Genomic DNA, 24,277 nt, shown 5'->3' with positions numbered 1-24,277 from the left:
TCACAACCACAAACTGCAGCCACAGGAGCAGCACTGGCCTATCAGGCACTCAGCCACAAGTGACATCACAAACAAAAACTGCAGCCACATCACCAGCACTGGCCTATCAGGCACTCAGCCAAAAGTGACATCACAAACAGAAACTCCACCCACAGCACCAGCACTGGCCTATCAGGAACTGAGCCACAAGTGACATCACAACCACAAACTGAACCCACATATCCAGCACCGGCCTATCAGGCACTCAGCCACAAGTGAACTCACAAACACAAACTGCACCCACATCACCAGCACTGGCCTATCAGGCACTCAGCCACAAGTGACATCACAAACACAAACTGCACACACGTGACAAGCACTGGCCTATCAGGCACTGAGCCACAAGTGAACTCACAAACACAAACTGCACCCACATCACCAGCACTGGCCTATCAGGCCCTGAGCCACAAGTGACATCACAACCACAAACTGCACCCACATCACCAGCACTGGCCTATCAGGCACTGAGCCACAAGTGAACTCACAAACACAAACTGCACCCACATCACCAGCACTGGCCTATCAGGCCCTGAGCCACAAGTGACATCACAACCACAAACTGCACCCATGTGACAAGTACTGGCCTATCAGGCACTGAGCCACAAGTGACATCACAAACACAAACTGCACACATATCACCAGCACAGGCCTATCAGGCACTGAGCCACAAGTGACCTCTCAACCACAAACTGCTCCAACATCACCAGCATGGCCTATCAGGCACTCAGCCACAAGTGAACTCACAAACACAAACTGAACCCACATATCCAGCATTGGCCTATCAGGCACTCAGCCACAAGTGACATCACAAACACAAACTGCACCCACATCACCAGCACTGGCCTATCAGGCACTGAGCCACAAGTGACATCACAAACACAAACTGCACCCACATCACCAGCATGGCCTATCAGGCACTGAAGCCACAAGTTACATCACAACCACAAACTGCACCCACATCACCAGCACTGGCCTATCAGGCACTGAGCCACAAATGACATCACAACCAGAAATTGCACCCACAGGACCAGCACTGGACTATCAGGCACTGAGCCACAAGAGACATCACAAAAAAAAGCTCCACCCACATGACCAGCACTGGCCTATCAGGCACTCAGCCACAAGTGACCTCTCAACCACAAACTGCACCCACAGGACAAGCACTGGCCTATCAGGAACTGAGCCACAAGTGACATCACAAACACAAACTGTACCCAGGTGACCAGCACTGGCCTATCAGGCACTGAGCCACAAGTGACATCACAAACACAAACTGCAGCCACATCACCAGCACTGGCCTATCAGGCACTGAGCCACAAGGGACATCACAAACACAAACTGCACACACAGGACAAGCACTGGCCTATCAGGCACTCAGCCACAAGTGACATCACAAACACAAACTGCAGCCACATCACCAGCACTGGCCTATCAGGCACTGAGCCACAAGTGACATCACAACCACAAACTGCAGCCACATCACCAGCACTGACCTATCAGGCACTGAGCCACAAGTGACATCACAACCACAAACTGCACCCACGTGACCAGCACTGACCTATCAGGCACTGAGCCACAAGTGACATCACAAACAGAAACTGCTCCCACAGGACAAGCACTGGCCTATCAGGCACTGAGCCCCAAGAGACCTCACAACCACAAACTGCAGCCACAGGACCAGCACTGGCCTATCAGGCACTCAGCCACAAGTGACATCACAAACACAAACTGCACCCACATCACCAGCATGGCCTATCAGGCACTGAGCCACAAGTGACATCGCAATCACAGACTGCACCCACATGAACAGCACTGGCCTATCAGGCACTCAGCCACAAGTGACATCACAAACACAAACTGCAGCCACATCACCAGCACTGGCCTATCAGGCACTGAGCCACAAGTGACATCACAAACACAAACTGCACCCACATCACCAGCACGGCCTCTCAGGCACTGAGCCACAAGTGACATCACAAACACAAACTGTACCACAGGAGCAGCATGGCCTATCAGGCACTGAGCCACAAGTGACATCACAACCACAAACTGCACCCACATCACCAGCATGGCCTATCAGGCACTGAGCCACAAGTGACATCACAATAACAAACTGCACCACAGGAGCAGCATGGCCTATCAGGCACTGAGCCACAAGTGACATCACAACCACAAACTGCAGCCACATCACCAGCACTGACCTCTCAGGCACTGAGCCACAAGTGACATCACAACCACAAACTCCAACCACATCACCAGCACTGGCCTATCACGCACTGAGCCACAAGTGACCTCACAATCACAGACTGCACCCACATGAACAGCACTGGCCTCTCAGGAACTGAGCCCCAAGAAACCTCACAACCAAAAACTGCAGCCACAGGACCAGCACTAGCCTATCAGGCACTGAGCCACAAGTGACATCACACACAAAAACTGCACACATATCACCAGCACAGGCCTATCAGGCACTGAGCCACAAGTGACCTCTCAACCACAAACTGCTCCAACATGATGAGCACTGGCCTATCAGGCACTGAGCCACAAGTGACATCACAAACACAAACTGCACACACATCACCAGCACTGGCCTATCAGGCACTGAGACACAAGTGACATCACAAACACAAACTGCACCACAGGAGCAGCATGGCCTATCAGGCACTGAGCCACAAATGACATCACAACCACAAACTGCAGCCACATCTCCAGCACTGACCTATCAGGCACTGAGCCACAAGTGAACTCACAAACACAAACTGCACCCACGTGACCAGCACTGGCCTACCAGGCACTGAGCCACAAGTGACATCACAAACAAAAACTGCACACATATCACCAGCACTGGCCTATCAGGCACTGAGCCACAAGGGACATCACAACCACAAACTGCACCCACATCACCAACACTGGCCTATAAGGCACTGAGCCACAACTGACATCACAAACACAAACTCCACCCACAGGACCAGAATGGCCTCTCACGCACTGAGCCACAAGTGACATCACAAACACAAACTGCACCCACATCACCAGCACTGGCCTATCAGGCACTGAGCCACAAGTGACATCACAAACACAACCTGCACCCACATCACCAGCACTGACCTATCAGGCACTGAGCCACAAGTGACATCACAACCACAAACTGCACCCACATCACCAGCACTGGCCTATCAGGCACTGAGCCACAAGTGACATCACAAAAAAAACTGCAGACACATCACCAGCACTGGCCTATCAGGCACTGAGCCACAAGTGACATCACAAACACAAACTGCACCACAGGAGCAGCATGGCCTATCAGGCACTGAGCCACAAATGACATCACAACCACAAACTGCAGCCACATCACCAGCACTGACCTATCAGGCACTGAGCCACAAGTGACATCACACACAAAAACTGCACACATATCACCAGCACTGGCCTATCAGGCACTCAGCCACAAGTGACCTCTCAACCACAAACTGCTCCAACATGATGAGCACTGGCCTATCAGGCACTGAGCCACAAGTGACATCACAAACACAAACTGCACCCACTGGACAAGCAGTGGCCTATCAGGCACTGAGCCACAAGTGACATCACAACCACAAACTGCACCCACAGGACCAGCACTGGCCTATCAGGCACTGAGCCACAAGTGACATCACAATCACAAACTGCACCCACATCACGAGCATTGCCCTATCAGGCACTGATCCACAAGAGACATCACAAAAAAAAGCTCGACCCACATGACCAGCACTGGCCTATCAGGCACTGAGCCACAAGTGACATCACAACCACAAACTGCACACATATCACCAGCACAGGCCTATCAGGCACTGAGCCACAAGTGACCTCTCAACCACAAACTGCACCTAAATCACCAGCACTGGCCTATCAGGCACTCAGCCACAAGTGACATCACAAACACAAACTGCACCCACATCACCAGCACTGGCCTATCAGGCACTGAGCCACAAGGGACATCACAAACACAAACTGCACCACAGGCGCAGCATGGCCTATCAGGCACTGAGCCACAAATGACATCAGAACCACAAACTGCAGCCACATCACCAGCACTGACCTATCAGGCACTGAGCCACAAGTGACATCACAACCACAAACTGCACCCACGTGACCAGCACTGGCCTATCACGCACTGAGCCACAAGTGACCTCACAATCACAGACTGCACCCACATGAACAGCACTGGCCTCTCAGGCACTGAGCCCCAAGAGACATCACAAACACAAACTGCACCCACATCACCAGCACTGGCCTATCAGGCACTGAGCCACAAGTGACATCACACACAAAAACTGCACACATATCACCAGCACAGGCCTATCAGGCACTCAGCCACAAGTGACCTCTCAACCACAAACTGCTCCAACATGATGAGCACTGGCCTATCAGGCACTGAGCCACAAGTGACATCACAACCACAAATTGCACCCACAGGACCAGCACTGGCCTATCAGGCACTGAGCCACAAGTGACATCACAAACAAAAACTGCACACATACCATCAGCACTGGCCTATCAGGCACTGAGCCACAAGTGACATCACAAACAAATTCAACCCACATCACCAGCATGGCCTATCAGGCACTGAACCACAAGTGACATCACAAACACAAACTGCAGCCATCACCACCAGCACTGGCCTATCAGGCACTGAGCCACAAGTGACATCACAATCTCAAACTGCAGCCATCTGACCAGCACTGGCGTATCAGGCACTCAGCCACAAGTGACATCACAAAAAAAACCTGCACACACATCACCAGCACTGGCCTTTCAGGCACTGAGCCACAAGGGACATCACAACCACAAACTGCACCCATATCACCAGCACTGGCCTATCAGGCACTGAGCCACAACTGACATCACAAACACAAACTCCACCCACAGGACCAGCATGGCCTCTCACGCACTGAGCCACAAGTGACATCACAAACACAAACTGCACCCACATCACCAGCACTGGCCTATCAGGCACTGAGCCACAAGTGACATCACAAACACAAACTGCACCCACATCACCAGCACTGGCCTATCAGGCACTGAGCCACAAGTGACATCACAAACAAAAACTGCACACATATCACCAGCACTGGCCTAACAGGCAGTGAGCCACAAGTGACATCACAACCACAAATTGCACCCACAGGACCAGCACTGGCCTATCAGGCACTGAGCCACAAGTGACATCACAAACAAAAACTGCACACATACCACCAGCACTGGCCTATCAGGCACTGAGCCACAAGTGACATCACAAACACAAACTCCACCCACATGAGCAGCACTGGCCTATCAGGCACTGAGTCACAAGTGACATCACAAAAAAAACTGCAGCCATGTGACCAGCACTGGCCCATCAGGCACTGAGCCACAAGTGACATCACAACCACAAACTGCACCCACATCACCAGCATGGCCTATCAGGCACTGAGCCACAAGTGACATCACAAACACAAACTGCACCACAGGAGCAGCATGGCCTATCAGGCACTGAGCCACAAATGACATCACAACCACAAACTGCAGCCACATCTCCAGCACTGACCTATCAGGCACTGAGCCACAAGTGACATCACAACCACAAACTGCACCCACGTGACCAGCACTGACCTATCAGGCACTGAGCCACAAGTGACCTCACAATCACAGACTGCACCCACATGAACAGCACTGGCCTCTCAGGCACTGAGCCCCAAGAGACCTCACAACCACAAACTGCAGCCACAGGACCAGCACTGGCCTATCAGGCACTCAGCCACAAGTGACATCACAAACAAATTCAACCCACATCACCAGCATGGCCTATCAGGCACTGAACCACAAGTGACATCACAAACACAAACTGCACCCACATCACCAGCACTGGCCTATCAGGCACTGAGCCACAAGTGACATCACAAACACAAACTGCACCCACATCACCAGCACTGGCCTATCAGGCACTGAGCCACAAGGGACATCACAAACACAAACTGCACCACAGGCGCAGCATGGCCTATCAGGCACTCAGCCACAAGTGACATCACAATCACAAACTGCACCCACATCACGAGCATTGCCCTATCAGGCACTGATCCACAAGAGACATCACAAACAAAAGCTCTACCCACATGACCAGCACTGGCCTATCAGGCACTCAGCCACAAGTGACATCACAAACACAAACTGCTCCAACATGATGAGCACTGGCCTATCAGGCACTGAGCCACAAGTGACATCACAAACACAAACTGCACCCACATCACCAGCATGGCCTATCAGGCACTGAGCCACAAATGACATCACAACCACAAACTGCAGCCACATCACCAGCACTGACCTATCAGGCACTGAGCCACAAGTGACATCACAAACAGAAACTGCTCCCACAGGACAAGCACTGGCCTATCAGGCACTCAGCCACAAGTGAACTCACAAACACAAACTGCACCCACATCACCAGCATGGCCTATCAGGAACTGAGCCACAAGTGACATCACAAACACAAACTGCACTCACATCACCAGCACTGACCTATCAGGCACTCAGCCACAAGTGATATCACAAACACAAACTGCACCCACATCACCAGCACTGGCCTATCAGGCACTGAGCAACAAGTGACATCACAACCACAAACTCCACCCACAGGACCAGCATGGCCTATCAGGCACTCAGCCAGAAGTGACCTCACAATCACAAATTGTAGCCACATTACCAGCATTGCCCTATCAGGCACTGAGCCACAAGTGACATCACAACCACAAACTGCAGCCACATCACCAGCACTGGCCTATCAGGCACTGAGCCACAAGTGACATCACAAACACAAACTGCACCCACATCACCAGCACTGGCTTATCAGGCACTGAGCCACAAGTGACCTCACAATCACAGACTGCACCCACATGAACAGCACTGGCCTCTCAGGCACTTAGCCCCAAGAGACCTCACAACCACAAACTGCAGCCACAGGACCAGCACTGGCCTATCAGGCACTCAGCCACAAGTGACATCACACACAAAAACTGCACACATATCACCAGCACAGGCCTATCAGGCACTCAGGCACAAGTGACATCACAAACAAATTCACCCCACATCACCAGCATGGCCTATCAGGCCATGAGCCACAAGTGACATCACAACCACAAACTGCAGCCATCTGACCAGCACTGGCCTATCAGGCACTGAGCCACAAGTGACATCACAAACACAAACTCCACCCACATCAAGAGCACTGGCGTATTAGGCACTCAGCCACAAGTGACATCACAAAAAAAACCTGCACACACATCACCAGCACTGGCCTTTCAGGCACTGAGCCACAAGGGACATCACAACCACAAACTGCAGCCACATCACCAGCACTGCCCTATCAGGCAGTGAGCCACAAGTGACATCACAAACACAAACTGCAGCCATGTGACCAGCACTGGCCTATCAGGCACTGAGCCACAAGTGACATCACAACCACAAACTGCACCCACACCACCAGCACTGGCCTATCAGGCACTGAGCCACAAGTGACATCACAAACACAAACTGCACACACGTGACCAGCACTGGCCTATCAGCCACTGAGCCACAAGTTACCCCAGAACCACAGACTGCAGCCACATGACTACCACTGGCCTATCAGGCTTTGAGACACATGTGACCTCACAAGCACAAAAATAGCAATGTGCTTGATGCTGTCTAATCAGGTGGTGAAGCAAAAGTCACCTCACAAATGCAGAAAAGGATCAATGTGGCCGCTTGTGGCCTAGCAGATACTGAGGCCAAATGACTCCACAAACACAAGCAGCAGCAATATGCAGCAAGCTGGACTGTTGGGTGCTCAGGCTGAAGTGACCTCACAGGCAGCCATGAAGCCAAATAGCTGCTCCTGGCCTCTTTGCAACTGAGGCACAATTGACCTCAACAAGCACAAACAGCAGCAATGTCCATGCTGATCGCCAGTCACATACTGATGCACAACTCACCACAAAAGCACCAACAGCAGCAGTGGCCCTGCTCACCCTTTAGGAGGCATTGAGACACAAGAGACCTCACCGTCATCACCAACGCTACATGCATGCTGTTGGCCTACCAGCTTCAGAGGCACAACTCACCTCACAAGCACAAATGGCATTGACCTGCCTGCTGCTGCCCTATCTTTGACTGAGTCACAAGGGAGCTCAAAAGTGCAAACCTTCACAGAGGAGAAGCTCACCTGGGCCACTCGCACGTCCCTTGATTATGCTGTGATCACTCCATACAGAACAGTCTTCTGCAAATGGCTTTCATCTCCTGGCAAGACTCTCTCCACGTCATGCGACAGCTCCACTCTGGCACCCTGGCGACAAATCACAAAAGGAACAATTGGTCTCGCTTTTCCTTTAGTACCATCAAGTCCGAGCTGGGAGCCTTCGCACTGCAGCACCTACACAATGGCAGCAGCATGCCACTTCCATTTCTAGTGCATTTCTAGGGACAGAGATCAGCTGAGGGAGCAGCTGCACTGCAAAGGCTTTCTGACACTCTCAGATCAACTCGGCACTGCACCAGGCATCAACCTGACGCCAGACCTCTGCTCTGCCACCTACTCTACAAACACACTGCCTCTGCCCCACACAGCTGCCTCTTCTGCTAGATACAACCAAGTGCCAGCAAGAACAGATGCCTGCAGGACACTCGCCACTTGCACACTCCCCAGCCACTGCTCTGCTCGCTGCCTTCCCTTGGCTCCTCAACCCAGACACACAGGCAAGCTCTTGTGGTAACATCACAAGGTGGCCAAGGCACTCTAGGCTCACGAGGCATGTGCAAAAGAGCAGCACAAGATTAGGCAGGGACTGAGCTGCCTCCTTGGGTGATGCTGCTCTTTTCAGAGGGAAGCATCCTGCTTGCTTTGGGCACAGCAGGCTGCTGCTTTCCACCCCCATCCCCTCACGAGCCTCCTGCTAGGGATGGGGACATGGGGATTTTCTGTAGTAATACAAAAGTTACAGATACAACACAGAAACACTTGAGAGTCCGGAAGGCCTCCTGAGCCCAAAGGAACCTCCCTTCCTTTCCTTTAGTTACTTGGACAAGGAGCTTGGACGGGGAAGGGAAAAAGGGTGCAGAGGCTTTGAAATGAGGCCCAAGCAATGAGACAGCCCCACACTGGACGGCTGCTGAAATGACAGCTCTCCTGGCTGCGCAGCCTCTGCAGCACCAGTCAGCGCTCCACAGCTGGCTTCACAGAGCACGGAGGGCTGGGTGCCATGGGCAACCTGGCCCTGGGCACATCTTCACCCCTCGCAGAGCCAGCAGCCCAAGAGCTCTGAGACTTCCACAGGTCAAGCTATGGACGCTTTGGGGCACTCACACAAAGGCACTCAGGACATGCTGGCATCTATTATAAGGGTCTTGGACTCGTCCTATATGGCACCACAACCTCCTAGGAAAAGGAGGGGGCACCGTAGCATTTGTTGAGCGGGCTGGCAATAACAGCACTTGTGGGAGGCGGAATTTGCAGCACAGCAGAGGTACCAGGAGCTGAACCCACAACCCAAGTCACCCAGGGAAGACAGGCGCATTTATGGAAGCCTTCGCATCCACACGTAGCCTCTTCTCAGTCACTTGCAGCTGCTTTCACAGAGGGCTCACGACGCTGGCCAAGATGTTGACAGGTACAGGGACACAGCCTGGCATCCTGCCTCCATCCTCAGCGCCTCTAGCACTGCACTGGGAACCTCCATGAGTGGAGCAACCTAGAAAGAAAGAAAGAATCGGAGTGGTACTGGCAGTTCTGCTGGCCTTACAGAGTCGCAACAGGCAGGGGCAAATGTCTCCCCTCTGTGCTGAGCTCTATTGGTGAGAGCACAGCCAGCAGGGCCACCAAGACGTTCTACCCCTCTTTTTGGCACAGGTGACACCATGTCTGTATACCAGGTCCTCTTTGCGCTCTCCAGGTCTGCACAGGCGCTAACACACTGCAGGGAGTCCAGCACAGGGACACCAAGATGGTCAGGGGCTGCAGCGTGGCGCATAAAAGGAGAGGCTGCGAGAGCTGGCTTTGTTCAGCCTAGACAAGAGAAGGCCAACGGGGATCTTCATGCTGTGCACAGCTACCTTATGGAGGGCACAGAGAAGACGGAGCCGGATTTTCTTGGAGGTGCACACTAGTAGCATGGGAGGCAACAGGGACAAATCGGACAATGGGAAATGCTTCTGAGACATTAAGAAGAAACCTTTTTCTCCGTGACGGTGGCCAAACTGCGGCACAGGGATCCAGAGAGGTTGCCAGATCTCCATCCTTGGAGGTTGTTGGGGCCCTTGCAGTACTTCAGAACAACAATCTATATGAAATATAGATTGTTGGAACTACACTGTTTAGGATTAGTTGCTTAGCACAACTTGCTTAGCATGAGTAGCTAAATTTGCTGAAGCCTTAGGCCTCAGACTGTAGCCGCTGCTATGTGCTTTGAAGTAGTTTACCAAGGACACTGGTGCAGCTGGGAGTGATACATCCTGAGAAAGTACAGATAAACTAGCAGAAGCCAGTGGGAACCAAGGTTAAGGGTAAGATAGCTTTGCTAAACAAGCAGCAAGGTACAAGGCATGACCGCTGTGTGCGTGATCGGTGCAATGATTGGCTACCTGTGACATAATCTGTATGAACCACAAATCAAGGGCCAGAGCGCCGAATACCTGTACTTATAAAATGGGCAAATTGCTGAATAAAGATGGAATTGAACCTGCATTCTGTGAATGCGTATGATTCATTCCCGTCACTCCCGCGGACCGCGACAGGAGGTAATCAAAACTTCACTGGAAAAGGCCCCAAGATACCTCCTCTACTGGCACCTGCCTGGAGCAGGGCGTTGGAGCCCTGCTACCTCCACATGGCTCCCCCATTGCAGCCTCAAGGAATATGCTATTGTGAGACTCTTGCCAAAGGCACCAGAGGCTTTGCAGATGCCGCCTCCACCGCTCAACAAGGACAGGTGTCTCAGAGCCACCCATCGCCCTCACAGGCCTGACTTCTTGTGAGGGGGCATCTCCCCTCTCTGCAAGGCTCTGCGTAGGCACAACGTGCAGAAATGCCTCTGACTGCTTTCATTAACTACCCATCTCGCTGAGGGATAGCAATGGATTAGCGTCTGAGATGGGAAGATGCAATGAGGGTCCAGATTCAGCAGAAAGCCTTTAAGGAGGGAGAAGAGAACTCTCGCCAGCAGTCAGTAAAATCCCAAAGACTCACGGAAGCATCAAACCCTTCCGAAACTGCAGGCCTGAACCTCAGCTGACACAAACCACCAAACTGGGAGCAGCCCTGCCTCGCACCACGCTGCTCCAAGGAGGCAACACGGTCACCAACAGTCCTCACCCACGTCTCCCAGAAGGACACCGTGATGGCAGGCTGGGCCTTGGGAGCAGAGCACTCCTCTCTCCAGACACCTCCTCCCACGCTGAGCACCAAAACACTGGCGCCACCACCCGGCTCCACTACAGGGCATCTCGCACTGTAACACGCCGTTACCTCCACACCTCACAGACGGTTGGCAACCAACACACGCCTCTGCATCAGCGACACACAGCCCACAGCACCACACATGGCAGCACGCAGGGCACCCCAAGCACCCCACAACACACAAAGCCCAACTCTCCAGACCTTCCATTCCTTTCTAGTCCTCCAAGGCCTTGCAACAGGCTCTGCCTCTGAACAGCCACTCACAGCCCGGGGCCTGCTCAATTCCCACCTTCCCACCAGGAAGCAGAGAAGAAGTGCTCTCACAGCAGCTGATCAGGCCAGCTTTTCCCTCTTGCTTGTGTCTCAACTTCTCTGAACAAGAAATCTCTTTCAAAATGTGGCCCATACCCTTTTTGGGGGGTGACATTCCTTCTGTCTCCTCCAACTGCCTTTGCACCCATTCTCCAGTGACTGCATACATGGACAGAAAATCAGAGACCCCTAAAGTGTTACAGTTCTAAACGTGTCACCAAAGCAGCTGGACACCTCAAAGACAGAGACAGCATGCAGACCTTGCAATAAAATCTCACAGGCTCCCTGCTCTTTTGACAGGGGCAACTTCTAAAGCACACACACCCTGGCAAGAAGAGATTATTCACACCACTGCTCACACCAGCACTACATTCACTTAGCAGCCTCAAAAGTCTAGCTGCACTCCCTAGCTGACTGCGAGGACGCTGCAAGCTTCTACTTAGCAACAAGCGGAAAGGCAAACTCCACGTCCATGCTCACCACAGAACATCATCTGCATTTGAAATGTAGCAGTACTAACTCCTGATGATGGAGTGGAATCAAATTTGTGTCAGATGATGTGGAATATCGACTTCTGCTTGATTAATGAGTTGCATTTCTGTATTGCTGTAGAGCTCTGCAGGGGTCAATCCCTCCTCTGAGCACATGCAACAAACCCAGAAGTGACCTCACCACCAGCATCCAGGCCATGCGTCTTCTCCTGACCTGTCAGCTGCTCACATAGAGGTGTCATCACATCACAGATTCACATCATGGCCTCATAATACTCACAATGCTCTCAAACACCCATTGCCTACCAGTTACTACACCAAAAGATTAGCTTCTGCTATGCATTATCAACACCTAGCCTATGAAATTTAAGAATTGCAGAACAGCCTGCAAGTAATTCTTGGCAACATTTTCTAACGGGAGGATTGCATGGGAGCAGCGATCATGAAACTGAAGACAGCAGGGCCTCGTGTCCCAGGCACAGGGAGAAGCCTTCCCGCAACTCAGAACTCTGGTTCCTTCCCCAATGCTGAACAAAACCAGAAAATCCTCCACACATCCAGGACAACAAGCATTCTCCTATTTTAGGCCCTGACAACTGGAGACACGTGGAAGGACTCAGGCCAGGGCATCTCAGTTGGTGAAACCAGCAGAGACACAATTCAGCAACTCTTCACCCTGACCTAGGAGCATGGAAAGAACAACGGCAAGTGCAAGCACTGGCCGTTCATCAACTTTCAAGGCCCTGACAAGCAAAACAGCTCACACTTACAGAGCTCTTCTGCAAACACCCTTCACCCTGCTGCCAGGCTCACAGGTCGCGGCGCAAAGCAAGAGGCAGGGAGCAAAAACAACGGCTAAGGCACGGCATCACATGCGGGCACAGCCTCTCTCAGAGCCACTCCAAAATGCAGTTTTCACAACAAAAGACACCATTGGGAAGGGCACCTCGCGACAACACCAGCAGCCTGCTCACACTTTGCCCAGCACCTCCCAAACGCACCTCAAAGCAGCACCTGGGGCTGCGCTGGCAGCAGCAGCTCAGGGAAACGCTTTAACAGGGATCCCAGAGCCACCACAGGGCCAAAGCTTCCTGCCCCCAAACCCCACCGAGCCGCCCCGGCCCAGCTGCTCGCGGCAGGCCGCCACGTCTGCCTGCAGGGCAGCTCCCCCCTCTGGCCCACGTCGCTCTGGCCCCTGCTCACGGCCCCACCAGCCCCTGCTGCAGCTCCTGCAGCAAAGCAGCCTCGTCGCCAGCACTGCTGCCCCGCCCCGGCGGGAGGGCACCCGCCGCCATTTGAACGCGCCCGCAGCCCCCACCAAACGCTCTCGCCCGCTCGCTTCTCGCCTGCTTTGCTCCCGCTCCTCTTCCACCTCTTTCTTTGACGTCTTTTTTTTCCCCACATGTTGGACTGCAATTGGCTGGCAGAGCCATCAGTGAAACCGATGCCCGCCCTCCTCCTCCTGACAGCCAATAGGAGGGCTGCACTGGGGCGATGCCATGGCAACATTGGGCCCTCCTGCCCTGGCGGCCAGCTCCGCCCCCTCCCCCTTGGTCGGGCGCCATGTTGTGGGCGGCAGCGCGGGGCGCGGCGGGGCCTGGGGGCAGCGCGGTGGAGTGTGGGCGGGCAGTGTGGGGTCCCGGGGTGCGGCCGCTGCCCGGGCGGTGCTGGGCTGTGGGGCAGGGGCCCCGCGGGGCTGCTGGCTGCCCTGCGCCCTGGGGGCCGTGCGGGGTGCGGGGGGGCAGCGCTGGGGCCTGTGCTGGTGGCATCCGTGACACCGGTGTTTTAGGCAAACACGACCACTCCAATTGGTTTGCATAAAATCCAACTTAATGGAATAATTGAGCAAGTTACAAGTAAGCAAAACAGCGCTGAGTGGCCGGGGAGTCTCCTGCCTCACCAACGGCGCGCGCAATCCCCCCCTCACAGTCTCCTTATATGAGATTCCAGTTCCGGGTATACGTGGCACTTCCTGTAACTTCTGCGGTTGCGCCGGCTGTTGCTAGGGGGTCTTCTTCAGCCCTCTGGTGGTCGTGGGGATGAAGGCTGGAGTCTTCCTCTGCATTGTGAGTGGTGACCCTCAGGTCACACATATATTTTACGACTTCCGTGGTCATGCTATATTTCACAGTTGTGTGACATCACCATCGCCATATTAGGCTATCTAAACTAACATTGCCGCTTCGCTAGCTCAACTCCCTTATCTCAGGCAGGGTACATGCCCCCACCACAGGATGTAGGATGTTCCCACAGATGTTCCCAAGGCTGTTTCTCACTTTGATGTAACAAATTACACAGAACACAATCCAGGATGTTCCCAAGGCTGTTTCTCACTTTGATGTAACAAATTAGCACATATCACACCGGCATGGGGGCCCTGGGGCTGGCCGTGGCACCGGAGCCCGCAGGCAGCGTCCTGCTGCCCCCAGGGCAGGGCAGGGCAGGGCAGGGCAGGGCAGGGCAGGGCAGTGTCCTCTCGCCCCTCCTGCCCCGGGTCCCTGCCCACGGCAGCCCTAGGGCTTGGCTAGGGAGCAGTGGTGTGGGGTCGTGAGGGTGCTGGGGGAGATGGCTGTGTTGGGCTCACCCCAGCACTGCCCACCACAGCTCAGAGAAAAATCCTTGGCGTCAGCCAGGACCTGTTGAATGAGGAGTGCACCTCTGCCTGTTTCCAGGCTGCTCTCTCCAATGTATTTTCTTTTCGGTGCAGAGGTTTGAGCCTAGTTTGCAGGAGGACAGGGTCTGTGGCCATCTGAAGGTGGCATCTCTGAGCCCAAAACATGCTGCGCCAAGCTGGAAGCATAAAAGGATCGAGGGGGAAGGAAGAGAGATTTTCCCAAACACCCAGTGGACTTGGGGTTATTACAAGGTGATGGTTTCGTTATGGTATATGGACATTTCCAGCAGGGTCTTGAGAGCCCCATGGAGCTGCAGGCCACCTCAGCGTCTGGGATGCAGGACCCCTTTCCTCTCAGAGCCAGACCCCAAAGAGGACCCACTCCCAGGGAAACCTGTCATGGATTCCCATGCCCCCCCCCACCCTAAGAGGCGATGGAGCTGGCCGCACAGAAGCCTTGAGGCTCAGGACAGCCCCATCCCCAGGACCCAGGAGTCCTGGCTGCCACATTGTCCCCCGAGCCAGAGGGGACCCTCAGGCAGGGCTCTCGCAGCAGCCCCCAGCCCTGTCCAGGCACCCCCACAGCCCGGGATCCACAGCAGTTTTGGCAGTTAACAGTCTCTGTGCGACACCTCGGGAAGGATCTCCCAAAGCCCTTACCCTCGGTGGAGAGCCGCAGGAGCGCAGGGGACAAGGAGCTGTGGTCCTGGCTGATGGTGTCCATCCAGCAGTCCTCCATCTCGCTTGCCCTCTTGCTCTCATTTCACCTCTCCAGCCAGAGAAACGGGACGCTCTTCCCATCTCATTACCCAAAACTCCTTTCCAACATGCCCCTGCTCCTCCGCCTGTTGGTGAGGGGCCCCAACGTGGTCCCACTGCCTCCTGTCCCCTCTCCTTGCCGTGGAGCCACTATGAAAGGCAGCCGTGGGGAGGGTGTGAGCAGTGCCCAGGAGTGCCTGGGCCTCACAGGGAAGTGAGGGTCCCCACAACGACACCGGGGAGACCTCCCTGTGATGTGGCACGTCCCATTGTGACCTCAGCTCGTGTCATCTGGGGGCTCTGTAGGTCACTGCCATGGAGATGGCACAGCCAGGGAGAGAGCAGAGAGATTTCCCCTCACATCCTGGAAAGCCATCACTTCCCTTCACTGCAGTTATTTTCCATAATTTTCTGATAAATCCTTCAGGAATGTCTCCAGACAGTGTCAAAGACTGTGAAATATCTCAAACGGGGCACTGGAGATGTCACTTCTGCGCCCCTGCACCGACAGGTCACTGCACTGGGCAGACCTGTGCAGGAATCTGGGGTTTGGGGGCTGGCGTTTTTACAGGATCCAAGGCATGTGGGATGAACCAGCACAAAGCATGGCCACAGGCTGAGAAATGCTTTGGTGAGCCTCAAAACTGGTTTCTGCTGTGGGCCCCTCTTTTTGTGGAAGCAGGATGCAGGACAATGTGGGACAGGACGTAGCTTTCCTCCTTTAGGCACCAAGGCAGGCTCTTTGCTTCTAAAAGTGCTCGGCAAGGTTTCTCAGTCGGCAGTGCTTGAGCTAGAGATGCTATGCCAGAGAAGAGCAAACATAGCCTTAACACACATCATCCAGAGGCCCTTATCCAGGACCCTGGAGCCTGCCAGGCTCCAAAGCCATGGGTGAGGCCAGGCAGCAAATGTGGGGAAGTTTTCCCATTTCCCATGAAGTTTGCCCATCTTTCCTTCTGGCTGAGGCTGAGGAAGCCATTTCTCATCCCTGGGCCTCATTTGGTCCTTGTGCTTTTCAGTGTCACCTTGGGGCTGTGCTTCTCCCCTGGGTACGCTCCTCAGCCCCCTGCCCTTCTCCTCCTCGCAGGCACCCTTGCTCTCCCAGGTCTGTGCACCCCTGACATCCTGGATCTCCCACATTTTATGACTCTGGGCTTTTCAGGACATGCCCATGTACTGCAGTGCTGCTGTCCAGGCTCCAGTGCAGAGTCTATGAGGCAGTGCGATGCCTCAGGACGTGCATTTTGACTCACTCCGAAGTTTGTGAGATGACCAGCTCCCAGCTCTGCAGCTGCTGAAGTTTGAGAGCATCCCTACAACCAGCCTTCCTGCTCTTCCTAATCTCTGCACAGTTTTGGGGCAAATCTTGCAGAAGGGAGTTTCCATCCCCCTTGAATGCTGTGAGAGATGTGGCTTTCCAAGTCACTGCAAAAGGAAGGACTCCTTTACTTCTTTGGGTTGCTTCTTGAGCCTGTGGCACCCCCTCTACGATGCTGGGAGCCCCAGGTCTGCACTCTGATGTCTCTGCTCTTTCTCTCCCTTGTCTCCTGCTTGACTACCCAAAGTCTTCTCTCCACACCAGGGGCATGGGAAGTGCTGCTCTAGAGAGCTCATTTGAAGCTGTGACACGCTGTGAAGCTGAAGGCCTGAAGGAGGCTAGTCTGGGATGTGGCTGTGCCCACAGACCCCCTCCTGCTCCCAGCCCGAGGATGCAGGAAGGTCTCCAGGGAGAGCAGTGGGCTTGGGGGTGGGTGGGATGGGTTTCCCTCAACATCCCTGGGTCCTGCATGAGTTTCTCTAAGCGCCCAGGAAAATCCCTCTTCTCTAGGGGCTTGCATCAAGGCTTTTCCAGACTTTTGTAAGAAACACAGCCTGGTCTGGGATCCCCAAGAGCAGCACGGCCCCCAGCATCGCCCAGGACCCCCAGGAGCTGTCTGGCTCTCTCTTCTGTTCCCACATTCCCTGATTAAATGGACAGTTTGTAACCTCACCTTTACAACACTCCATCTGGACGCTGCAACATTGTGACTCCTCCCCTAGCTCATTCCCATAGGCAGCTGCTGATTGTGACCTGCCTATTGGCTGGCAGGAGGAGGGGGGCGGGTCCGGATTTCACTGACGGCTCTGTCAGCCAATCGGAGTCCACCATGTGGAAGAAAAACAGACGTGAAAGAGAGAGGTGGAAGAGGAGAGGGAGCGAAGCAGGGGAGGCTTTGGGTGGAAAGCAGGACCGGGCTTGGGCAGCTTGTTTCTCACAAGACCGTGAGAAACGCTCTGCCCCCCCTGGCCAGTATAACTGCTCTGCCTGGCACTGAGGCACAGGAGGACTCAGGGTGGAGATCGGGCTCTGCAGTTAAGAGCCCCAGGGGCAGAGTTAGGAAACAAGAAAAGACCTCGAATGCGGAAAGCCGGCATCTCTAAGTACACCAGAAACCAGCAGGGGCTGGAAAATGCCCCAAGCTGTAGTAAAAGTTTCTGAGCATAAAGAAAAATCAATGAAAAAAAAGAAAAACTGTTCAAATTTGAAAAATAGATGGATGTAACCGAGTAACCTTAAAAGAAATAGCTTCAGCAGTTACAGTTAAAACCAAACTATAACAACCTAATGGCCTTGGTAGGCTTTTCTTTTTGTCTGGGTTCTACAGAGTGACCCTCTGAAGAGCAGCAACTTGAAAAGAAGCAGCCAGAAAGAGTGGTAGAATTGTTAGGCTAAGTAATGTGTTTTTTAAAAGTATCTAAATAATAGAATGAATCTAGGAGCCAGGAGAGAAGTAATATCAAAGGAAGATGGCAGACCTAAGAATGAGGGGATACACATACCAGGCTGATAACGAAACTCAACAGCTGTATTCTAGTGTTTGTAAAAATTGATGATCCTAAGGAAGGGGCTAACACCTTCCCTTGATGAAAGGAAAGGAAAGAAACAGAAAAAGATGGTAAAATCTAAGCATAAATGTAACAGCTGTTGATCTGAAGTTAAAGTTGTCTGTTTCCTGTAGAGAAGACAGGGAAATACGGAAAAAGAATAATAAAAAAAGGTGACCAACTCTATTTGAAGCTCCTCTAAAGGGAACTATTCCAGCTTGGGGAACAAACTGATCTTTTGGTGCAGGAAAGAAATGCCTGCAATTAAAGGAAATAAGATTTCTGTGTTAAGATATGGAGCTGGAACAACACTCGGATTCACCGAATTTGGGTCAATAGGCCAGACCAATCATGTTGCTATTAGGATTAAGACTGTTATTTTTAACAGTTGTTTACGTGTTACTGCAAATGGGCATGCTTTACTTTTGGCGTCTATTAATAGCAGTGTGCATTTCCCCAGTACTGTGCTTACCCAAAAGCCGCCCACTGCACACCAAGGGGAATTAGCTGACTTCTGAAATAAATGCGTGTGTCTGGCGGTGTCAAGGGGTGGAGTGACAGGCGCCACACAGGCAAGCGTGGGACTCTGGATGGTGCAGCCCACAGAAGAGGGGTTTGCTCTGGGGTGATCCCAGGATTTAAGGAACCCCGGGTGCATCACGGCTGGAGCCGCCACACTGTGGGGTTGCTGCAGCCTGGGGGCAACCGTCTAACGACCCCACAACTGACAATTCCAGACAGAGGAGAAGCAACACCACAGACTCACCCCATAAACATCTAGGTGCTGTGGAACCATTCCCCAAAGAAAGACCTGTTAGTGGGCAAATTGTTACTAACTGAACAGTGCTGTGGGCTGAGCACTAGGTTACCTGTTGATGTGCATGCTGTTATTGACTGAGGCCATACAGCTTTTGTGTAACTGCGGTCTGGTGTTGTTTTGACTGGCTATAAAAGAGAGTAAGCCACAGAAGTTGGTGTGGACTCTGACCGACCATCAGCTGGCCTGTGGATGTCAATGGCGTGGTGAGGAGAATCTGGGCAAAACCGTACCGGAAGGGTGGCCAATAAAGGGCGAGAGCAGTCGCTGTACCGTACATCCATGATTTAACTGTAGAGCTCTGATATGTGTATATATTTTTTCAGTTCTGTTATATTTCTAGCTTTTTTTTGTTATAACCTCTTATCTCTAATAAATTCTCATACTTGACAAATGATGATCTCTTGGAGTTCAGTGCAAATAACCCCCGAATTCAAAAGAATCACAGACACCCCTCTATTGGCGTGTCACAGGTAACACTCACAAGGGGCATCAAATCTCTTGAATGGGATGGTTGGTTACTGTCCAGATGGTGGTGGCAGTCTCCTTTGCCAGGGTCCTTCCAACAGTGGCTTCCACTGGATCAGATGAGACTCCCCGAACTGTTCTTCTGGGGAATTTTTATAGTCCAGCTGGCTTGTGGTCCTGTGTGACCTCTCCAGCATATGCATGAGCCATTGCTACTGATTACCTCAAACTACATACCAAAGCATCTCCTAACTCTCCTAAGAATGCACAGAAGACTGTCCTACATGGCCACTTCTTCATTTGCAGGAGCAGTTTCTACTGTCAATTTTCAAGGGTCTTAAATAATTACAATTTAATCAGTTCTGCAGCAGGAGCTGCTGCAGAGATTCTGAAACAGCCAGATACTCCACCTGAGATGGTACTCACCACATTTAAGCACAGGAATTGGTCCAGGCACAGCAGGATCTGCCCCTGGAAATCTCTAGAACTGTCTGAAACACCCACTTGGAGAGGTTCTGCACCAGTCAGTCCAACACTTAATTTGGAAAGTGGTAGGAGTTCAGTCAGTCTCCTAGTTTCAAGTCCATCCCCTGTCTCAAACCTGCCCATCAGCTCACCTGTGTGGATTACTAGATGGGGGAGTTCCTGGGCCACCCAGGGGATTAATGACTTGAGTGCTCTGAGTGTGCACACAGGCACAGGCCTGATAGCCTGGTGCCTACCCACACCACAATTCTAACTGTAAGAGAAACCTGAATTTCATACCTGGAACTTGATTTCCAGAGCTTTTGCCACAAGTACTGGCTCTTAGCTAGCACTCTGGCCTACCTCTGCAAGCAAGTGAGGCAGGAGAGTTGTTTCCTGTGTCTAAAGACAGGCGGGATGAATCAACCTTTATTTCATGGCATTGGATATAAACAAAGAGAAAATGAGAATCCCTTGTGCAGTTCTGGTCTCCCACCTCAAGAAAGAAAAGTAGGACTAGGAAAAGGGAAGGGAAAGTTGATGAAGGCAGCAAGGCGAATTTCACCACACATGACATTAGTTACTCTTGTCCCACCTTCAACTGACTGGCTTCTGAAATGGATCCTCCCAACCATACCATAGCGGGAAAATTCTTCCTCAAGGCCTTTTCAGTCACTCATGAAATGCAAATCCTCTTCTTCACACTGCCGTGGGTGATTTATCTGCTCACTGCCATGGGGCATATGGTCATGATAGCCATCATTTGACTCAACCACCAGTTCCACCCCTAGCGTATCTCTTCCCCAGCAGCTTCCCCTTCCTAGATATTTGGTTCCCTTTGCCCCTAAAAGGTTTGTCAGCCTCATCTTGGAGATTAAGACCATCCCACAGCTGCTTGCCAGTTCCAGACCGTGCTTTCCATCTTCCTGGGCACCGCTGAGTTCAGCCTGCTTGTTGTGCTGTCTTTTGATTGCTGTGGGGCCATTTGCAATCCATCGCACTGTACCATCTTTATGAAGCCCTGGTTGGACTCCACACTCATCTTTATCCATTGGCTGATGGCATCTCTATCCTTGCTCAGCCCCACCATCTTATATACCAAGGTACCCTGTGTCCCCAGTAAAGAGACTCTTTCTTCTGTGGCCTCATCCCTTTGATGAGAGCAGCCTGCATGGGCACCAGCTACCTTCAAACATGAGCTTTGCTCTCTCCTCTGCTGTGTTGCTGAGCTCCTTCACATTGACCCCTGTGTCTTATGCCTGCACTAGATGCACTATCCTGAGAATACCCTCTGGGAAAGCCATATGAAGCCTTCTTCACCAGCATAGCCGGTGACACTGCCATCGTCACTACTGCATATGGTAGCTCCATTTTTGGCTACGAGGGGCCTGAATACAGCAAATCCTTTGAACCAACCAAAGCCTGATGAAAGGGTTCAAGACGGTTACCTCCATGGTGAGCAGAGAAGCTGCTTTGCTGTAAGCTCTCAGCAGCTTTGCAGGTTCCTCTAAGAAAGTACATTGAGGAGAAGCATGATTTTAGCTGACATCCAGCAGACTAAGAAGACACAACATTTTGAGTGCTGGAACTTACCCAGCAAATGGGAAGCTGGGACTGTCACCTCTGACTCACTGAGGCTACAGTGATATTGCTGTAGGTGACTTGGCTTGAGCTTTTGCTCAAATAATTACAGCCAGTGGTTCAATTTCAGCATATCTTCCAGATGAACCTAGTCCAGAGATTCCCTTATGCCAGACTAGAAGCAGAGAGTAAGACAGAGCATCTGGGATCTAGGACTAACCTGAGCCCCAAGTTAAAATGCCAGTGCGAACATGGGGTATTGCCCACTACTGAGCTTCCCATTTTGCTCTCTGTGTAAGTCACCCATTACACTCTGAGACAGGGTCTGCGGGACAACAGAGTCTGTGCAGAACCTCTGGTTCACTCCTTGAAATCCATCATCTCCTTCTCCCCTCCACCCTTGTATTTTTGAGGCATCCTATTTGTGGAGTCTTCTGCTCCTTTCCTTTATATGTCTAAAACCAAATGCAAAGGTGGAGGGAAAAATGTCAGTATTTATTGCCTATGTTCTCCTTGGACTTCCTTCTGTTAGACGTGTTCTTTGGTTTAAAAAAGAAATTAGCAGCTAAATAAATGAAGAGATTTGAGACTGAAATAGTGAGTTTATCAACTTCACTGGAGGTGCCTGTGAGCAGCTGGTGTCTGCACTTGTTTTCCCTTGGTCCCTATTTTGTTAATGGAGGCAAAGAGAGAGCTCTAGAGAGAGGCTGGGTCCTCCCAGACTATAACTGGCGTGTGAAAGAAGTGTTACCACTCTCTTCCAGACACTCTTCTCCCTCTCTGCACTGACAAGATGGGAGGAAGCTAACTTGCTCAAACTGAAGTGCCTGACTTTTAGACATCTGAAACATCACCCTGCTTAGTATTTTCTTTGTTCCAGACCCTTCCTATTTCAAATAATCAAAAGGACAGCCTTTAAGTTCTTTAAGATGAGAAGATTCCCCCCCCTCCCCTAAAGGGAAAGCAAGGCATTTAGGTCAGGACATTTAATAACAATGGAATTTGGCAATGCTTTGGCAAGAACTCTATTTCAGTGCACAATGATATCAGATGAGACTGTCTGACACAGACATTTCCAATGACTGAATGGAACCCTCCTGAATTTCACTATTTAGAGTATTAAAGAAGGCAAGCTATACTTGTTCTCTATGTCTCCCCCTTTTCTGGAGAAAGAGAGAGGAAGAAGCTGTGGAAGAAAGCAGGGGATTACAGAAGAGATGCTCAGTACTGGCTTGTTTTGAAACCAGCAGCCTCACAGATGTTCCAAGTCAAAAAAGGCAAGCACCGAAAAGTAGAAGGAATAACTTTCCAAATACTTATCTAAATGGATGGACTGGCATCTGCAGATAATAGTAAGTACTTTTGCTGGGAGATTAGGTTGGCTTTTGAAGCACAGATGTGATGGATGTTTGCAATAGGTCTAAGTGAACAGGGAATTTCCCAGGCATGGCATGAACTAGTTCACAACCTCTTTACAATACTGTGCTTGTGAGAAAGAATCCTTTGTGAGCATTTGGAGAAGGTAGAAAGAAGACAGTAAAATCTCTGAGGACTGTAAATGTGAAGCGGAGAAATCAGGGTGCGATGAATGGCTGAGAGGAAAATTTCTGTCTGTGCTACCTAGGAAGCAAGCAAGGGAGCAAAGAAGGAAGGATCTACCCTCCCGTCGAGACTGTGAAATTCTCACGCTTGCTTCTTCGTGCTCCTGTCTCAGCAGCATGTACTGAAATTAGACATGGGACCAGGAAATGAAACTATAGTTGCTGAGTTCATCCTGGAGGGTTTCTCAGGGCTTGATCAAAGACTACAGCAATTTCTCTCCCTGCTCCTTCTACTCATATAGCTGACAACAGTGACAGGGAACACAATGATCATCTTCCTCATGTGTGTGGATCACCACCTGCAAACTCCCATGTACTTTTTCATCAGCAAGCTGGCATTCCTGGAAATCTGGTTCGCATCCTCCACAACCATCACATTGTTGGCGATTCTGAGCTCTGGAAGGAGACCAATCTCATTAAGCAGCTGCTTTGCCCAATCCTATTTCTATTTTGCCCTGGGTTTTATAGAGTTTGCTCTCCTTGTTGTCATGTCCTTTGATCGCTACGTTGCCATCTGCCAACCTTTGCATTATGCTGCTGTCATGAAGTGGCAGCTGCGCACCCACCTGGTTGCTGCTGCGTGGGTCCTAGGCTTCACACTCTTCAGCTACCGCCTGGTCTTGCTCTCAAAGCTGACTTTCTGTGGCCCCAACAAGATCCACCATTTTTTTTGCGATAACTCCCCCTTATTCACACTGTCCTGCTCTGATGCCAGCCTGCTTTGGAAAGTAGACACCATTTTCATATCGCTTGTAGTGCTGGCTTCCTTATGTCTAATCATAGTGTCCTCCATGTGCATCTTCCACTGTATTCTGCACATGC

This window comes from Apteryx mantelli, chromosome 11, assembly GCF_036417845.1.
Source record: "Apteryx mantelli isolate bAptMan1 chromosome 11, bAptMan1.hap1, whole genome shotgun sequence".
Taxonomy (NCBI): domain Eukaryota; kingdom Metazoa; phylum Chordata; class Aves; order Apterygiformes; family Apterygidae; genus Apteryx; species Apteryx mantelli.
The sequence above is the reverse complement of the archived record's forward strand: the minus strand, read 5'-3'. Positions refer to the sequence as shown.